Raw genomic sequence first — 6,000 nt, 5'->3', positions numbered from 1 at the left:
TTTGACGGTGAACATGAGAGATGACATTACGAACGGCAATAGGAGTGGACTTCTTGTGGCTGGAACTTCAAAGGGAAGAAACAAATGGGAAACAGTGGGGTATGCTTCAGGCCCCCCACCCTCAAGGATGAAAACAAAACTGATCTCCTTTCACAGACATGGCGGTTAGGCAGGACGATCTAATCATGAGGGGCAGATGGAACTGCTCACTCTTCTAAGGCTTTGCACTTCTGAAATGTCTTGTGGAACAATTTTGTATCAGTTGGTGGATGCCTCAACTAGCCACAAGGCTCTTCTAGACCTACTAATCACATACTACCCAGAGCTAATAGTGAATGTGGGAGTAAGCAATACATTAGGAAACAGAAATTGTAGGGTAATTATGTTCGCTGTAAAGCACAGGAAAAGCAAACATGAGGTTAGGACAAGTACATTAAATTTCAAGAGGGCAAACTGAGCTCCATTCTTCATGTCATTAAATGGGAAAATATTCTATAAACAAAAAACCACAGAGGACAAGCAGGAGTGTTTTTGAAGAACTTTTTAGGTAATTGCATGTATTCCAATGGGTAACAAATATAAAATAACTAAGGCTAAACCTGGGTGGCTAAATTCAAGTGTAAAAAGGCACGTTAAAGAGAAAAAAAAAAACCTGTCCTTTAAAAAAAATATAATGCTGAAGGGACACCGTCCAACGTTCCAGGACTACAACGAATGCAATAAGAAATGTAAGAGTGTGATCAGGGCAACAATAATGGACAACGAAAAGGCACGTGGCAGAGGAGAGTAACAAGAATCCAAACTTTTTTTTTTTTTAAATACTACTGGTTTATTATAATAGTAAAAAAAGCAAAGTCAAAGCATATTGGCCCCCATAAAGGATGATCAAGGGAAGTTGGTTACAAGTGACGAAGAGAAGGAACTGTATTAAATACGTTCTTTTCAGTTTTTACTATGAAAAAAGAGTGGCATAATAGACAAGACGGTATTGTTGGCAACACAGCAAGGAGTGTGCCCTTGTGGCTAACAGAAGCCAGTGTTCAAAATAGCCTGGAAAAACTTAATGTGAACTAATTGCCAGGACCAGATGTCTTAAACCCTAGAGTCCTCACAAAACATAGCCAGGTTATTTCTAGACAGTTATTCCTAATCTTTAACCACTTCCTGACCGGCGCACATCCATGTACATCGGCAGAATGGCACGGACAGCCAAATGGGCGTACAGGTACATCCCTTTAAATTTGCCGCCGCGTCATTGTGTGCATGTGGTCGGGGTCCCGCGGACTCGATCGCCGTGGGGATATCCGCGATCGTCTCGCGGGGAGAAGTTAAACAAGCATCTCCCCATTCTGCCTAGCAACAGTGTCACTGATCTCTGCTCCCTGTGATTGGAGCAGAGATCAGTGATGTGTAAAATACAGCCACGCCCCCACAGTTAGCAACACGCCCCTAGGACACACTTAACCCATACACTGCCACCTAATGGTTATCCCCTTCACTGCCAGTGTCATTTACACAGGAATCAGTGCATTTGTATAGCACTGATTGCTGTATAAATGACAATGGTCCCAAAAATGTCCAATCTGTCTGCCATAATGTCGCAGTCACAATAAAAATCGCTGATCGCTGCCATTACTGGTAAAAAAAATATATATATTAAAAAAAATGCTGTAAAACTTTCCCCTATTTTGTAAATGCTATAACATTTGTGCATTTTTTTTAACCAAAAATATGTAGAAGAATACGTATCGACCTAAACTGAGGAAAACATTTTTTGGGGGGATATTTATTATAGCAAAAAGAAAAAAATAATGCTTTTTTTTTTTTTTTTTAAATTGTTGCTCTTTTTTTGTTTATAGCACAAAAAATAAAAACCACAGGGGTGATCAAATACCACCAAAAGAAAGCTCTATTTGTGGGAAAAAAAGAACATCAATTTTGTTCAGGAGCCATGTTGTACGACCGCGCAATTGTCAGCTAAAGCAACGCAGTGCCGAATCACAAAAAGTGGTCTGGTCATTGGCCAGCAAAATGGTCCGGTCTGAAAGTGGCTAAGGAAAGCTTGCTGATTGGAATAGTACCAGCGGATTGGCATAAAGCTAATGTGCTACCAATATTCAAGAATGGGCCAATATGGAAACTACAGGCCAGTCAACATAACATCAATAGTTTGTAAGCTATTGGAGGGGATGATAAATGACTGTTTCCAGGAATTGCAGAGAATAGTATCCTTAGTAGTAACCAGCATCTATTTATAAAAGACCGTTCTTGCAAGACAAACTTTTTAACTTTCTATGAGGAAGTGGGCTGTAATGTGGATAAAGGAAGGCTTGTGGCTGTAGTGTATCTGGACTTTGTCAAAGCAATTGTCACGGTCCCCAATAAATGCTTAATCCACATGTACCTGGATGGAAAACTGGTTACAAAGCTCCAGAATCTCACAAAAGTGAGTACACCCTCACATTTTTGTAAATATTTTATATATTACAGTATATATTATGTGACAACACTGAAGAAATGACACTTTGCTACAATATAAAGTAGTGAGTGTACAGCTTGTATAATAGGGTAAATTTGCTCTCCCCTCAAAATAACTCAACACACACAGCCATTAATGTGTAAACCGCTGGCAGCAAAAATGTACAAATTGGGCCCAAAGTGTCAATATTTTCTAGCACTGCCTTAACCATCTTGGACATGGAGTTAACCAGAGCTTCGCAGGATGTCACTAGAGTCCTTTTCCACTCCTTGATGACGACATCACGGAGCTGGTGGATGTTAGAGACCTTGTGCTTCTCCACCTTCTGTTTGAGAATGGCCCACAGATGCTCAATAGGGTTTAGTTCTGGAGCCATGCTTTGTCAGTCCATCACCTTTACCCTCAGCTGCAAAGCAGGGAATAAAAACCGTTACACCCCTTAGTAAAAGCACCTCACAGTACACATATAAACACTGGTTAGGCACACATTTGACCCTTTGATCACCCTAGATGTTAACCCCTTCCGAGCCAGTGTCAGTACAGTGACAGCGCATATTTTTAGCACTGATGACTATTAGTGTCACTGGTTCCCACAAAGTGTCAGACTGTCCACCATACTACCACGGTCTTGTTGTAAGTCGTAGATCACTGCCATTGCTAGTATTAAATATTAAAGCGGAGTTCCGCCCAAAAAAAATAATTTAAAGTGGAGGGCCACCCTGAAAACAAAAAAATATTAAAAATTACAAAAAAATAAAAAAAAAATGAAAAAAAATTTTTTTTTTTTTTACTTACCAGAAATGCCTGTTGCTAGGCACTTTCTCCTAATCTTCCTCTTCCTCCTCCGCGGAGATCTTGTGTCTTCTCCCTTCGTCGCGGCGTCTTCTGGGTAATGAGTCGCGCTGTGTTCTGGGAACTGTGTGTTCCAGAACACAGCGCGTCCCATTCAGAAAGCGCTGCGGGACTCGCGCATGCGCAGTAGGAAACGGGCAGTGAAGCCATCAGGCTCCACTGCCTGTTTCCCTTACAACGAATGGCGGCGCCGGGACCCGAGAGCCAAGGGATGGGTCGGCCTCGGGCGGCCGACATCGCGGGCGCCCTGGACAGGTGAGTGTGTTTATTAAGTCAGCAGCTGCAGTGTTTGCAGCTGCTGACTTTTTTTTTTTTTTTTTTTTTTTTAAACGGACCTCCTCTTTAAGTCGGCAGCTACAAAAAGTGTAGCTGCTGACTTTTAATAATCAGACACTCCCCTGTCCCATGGTCCAGCAATGCGGCCATACAAAGCCCCACTCCTCTCCACGGCGCCAGCATTCATACTGTGGGAGGCCGTCTGTGGCTTCACAGCCGGGCATGCACTGAGCCGCTCTGAGTGCTGTGAAGGGCCAGGCAATCTTCTGGGACCTGTGACATGTCTCAGAAGATTGGAGGGGGGAGAGGTAAACTTCCTTCCGGAGCCCCGGGAGGAAGTGGGAGCTGGATGCCTCTAAAAAGAGCGTATCCATCCCCCCCCCCCCCAAAAAAAATTACATGCCAAATGTGGCATGTCAGGGGGTCACCTGCACTTAAAGCAGAAGTACCATTTTTGGGTGGAACTCTGCTTTAATGGCTGTGTGTGTTGAGTTATTTGGAGGGGACAGCTAATTTAACCTGTTATACAAGCTGTACACTCACTACTTTACATTGTAACAAAGTGTAATTTCTTCAGTGTTATCACATAATATATACTGTAATATATAAAATATTTACAAAAATGTGAGGGTGTACTCACTTTTGTGAGATTCTGGAGCTTTGTAACCAGTTTTCTATCCAGGTACATACACTATCATCAACAGACCTCAATTTGTGGATTACCGTATATACTCGAGTATAGGCCGACCCGAATATAAGCCGAGGCCCCCAATTTACCCCCAAAAAACTGGGAAACTTATTGACTCGTGTATAAGCCGAGGGTGAGACATTCCTGTCCATCCCTGTGTGTCCGTCCATCCCTGTGTGTCCTTCCATCCCTGTGTGTGTGTCCATCCATCCCTGTGTGTGTGTCCATCCATCCCTGTGTGTGTGTCCATCCATCCCTGTGTGTGTGTCCATCCATGCCTGTGTGTGTGTCCATCCATCCCTGTGTGTGTGTCCGTGCAGCCTTGTGTGTCCAGCCTACCTGTGTCCCGAGCCTCCGTCCTTCTGCCATGCCAGGATCGCCGCTCTTCGTCGGCGCCTCGGCGGCCATTCCACTGTTCAAAATCGGCGCCTCCGTCTGTGATAGGCGGAACACTCAATTTCCCAGCAGTCTGTGTTCCACCTATCACGGACATCCTCTCATCCTCGTCCGTAGTATGAGGATGAGCGGATGTCCGTGATAGGCGGACCACTGACTGCTGGGAAATTGAGTGTTCCGCCTTTCACAGACGGAGGCGCGGCCTTTGAATAGTAGAATGGCCGCCGTCTGTCTGCTCGACACGCTGATCGGGCAGGCAGACGGCGATGACTCGAGTATAAGCCGAGGGGGGCACTTTCAGCCTCAAAAAAGAGGCTGAAAATCTCGGCTTATACTCGAGTATATACGGTAAGTATTTATTGGCGACCGTGTCAAGTGCTTTGTCAAAGTCCAGATACACTACATCCACAAGCCTTCTTTTATCAATATTACAGCCCACTTCCTTGTGTTGTGTGTTGTTACATGAAAAAATTTAATAAAATATTTACAAAAATGTGAGGGTGTACTCACTTTTGTGAGATACTGTACGTAGCGTAATAACTTCACAACAGGATATAGAAACTCTTCAGGAAGGTCTCAATAAAATAGAGGGGTGGGCAGACATATGTCAAATGAGATTCAATGTAGGGAAATGTAAAGTAATTCACTTGGGGCTAAAAATATCAATGCAAGATGCACATTAGGGGGAAAACTTATGGGGGAATCCTAGGATGGAAAAAGATCTGGGGGTCCTAGTAGATCACTGGCTCAGCAATAGCATGCAATGCCAAGCAAAGCCAGTAGAATATTAGCATGCATTAAAAAGGGTATTTATTCAAGCGATAAAACTATAATATTTCCACTTTACAGCGCTCTGGTTTGGCCACATCTTGAGTATGCACCCAGTTCTGGTCTCCAGTCCTCAGAAGTGATGTGCTGGAACTGGAAAAAGTGCAGAGAAGAGCAATAAAACTAAGAAGAGGACTGGAGGATCTCAGTTATGAGGAACATTTGTAAACATTAAACATATTCTCCCCAGAGAAGAGACCCTCAAGAGGATATATGATAGCGATATACAAATATCGTAATGGTGACTCCAGCATAGGGAGGAAACTTCAGTTTTAGGTCACTCAAGAAGACAAGGATGTGGAACTCTCTTCCACAGTCGGTGGTTTCAGCGGGTAATGTTGACTTTAAAAAATTCTTAGATGGGCATCTTATTGAATTCAATATACAGGGATTTGGAAAGTGGTAAAGACATAATACACCCACACAGGTTGAACTGAATAGACTGGTGTGGTTATGCTACCTTACCAAATTTGTAACTATC

The sequence above is a fragment of the Lithobates pipiens genome, unplaced genomic scaffold (assembly GCF_037356315.1).
Source record: "Lithobates pipiens isolate NorthernLeopardFrog02 unplaced genomic scaffold, aLitPip1_a1.2 Scaffold_8, whole genome shotgun sequence".
Lineage (NCBI taxonomy): Eukaryota > Metazoa > Chordata > Amphibia > Anura > Ranidae > Lithobates > Lithobates pipiens.
This window is presented reverse-complemented; position numbering follows the sequence as displayed.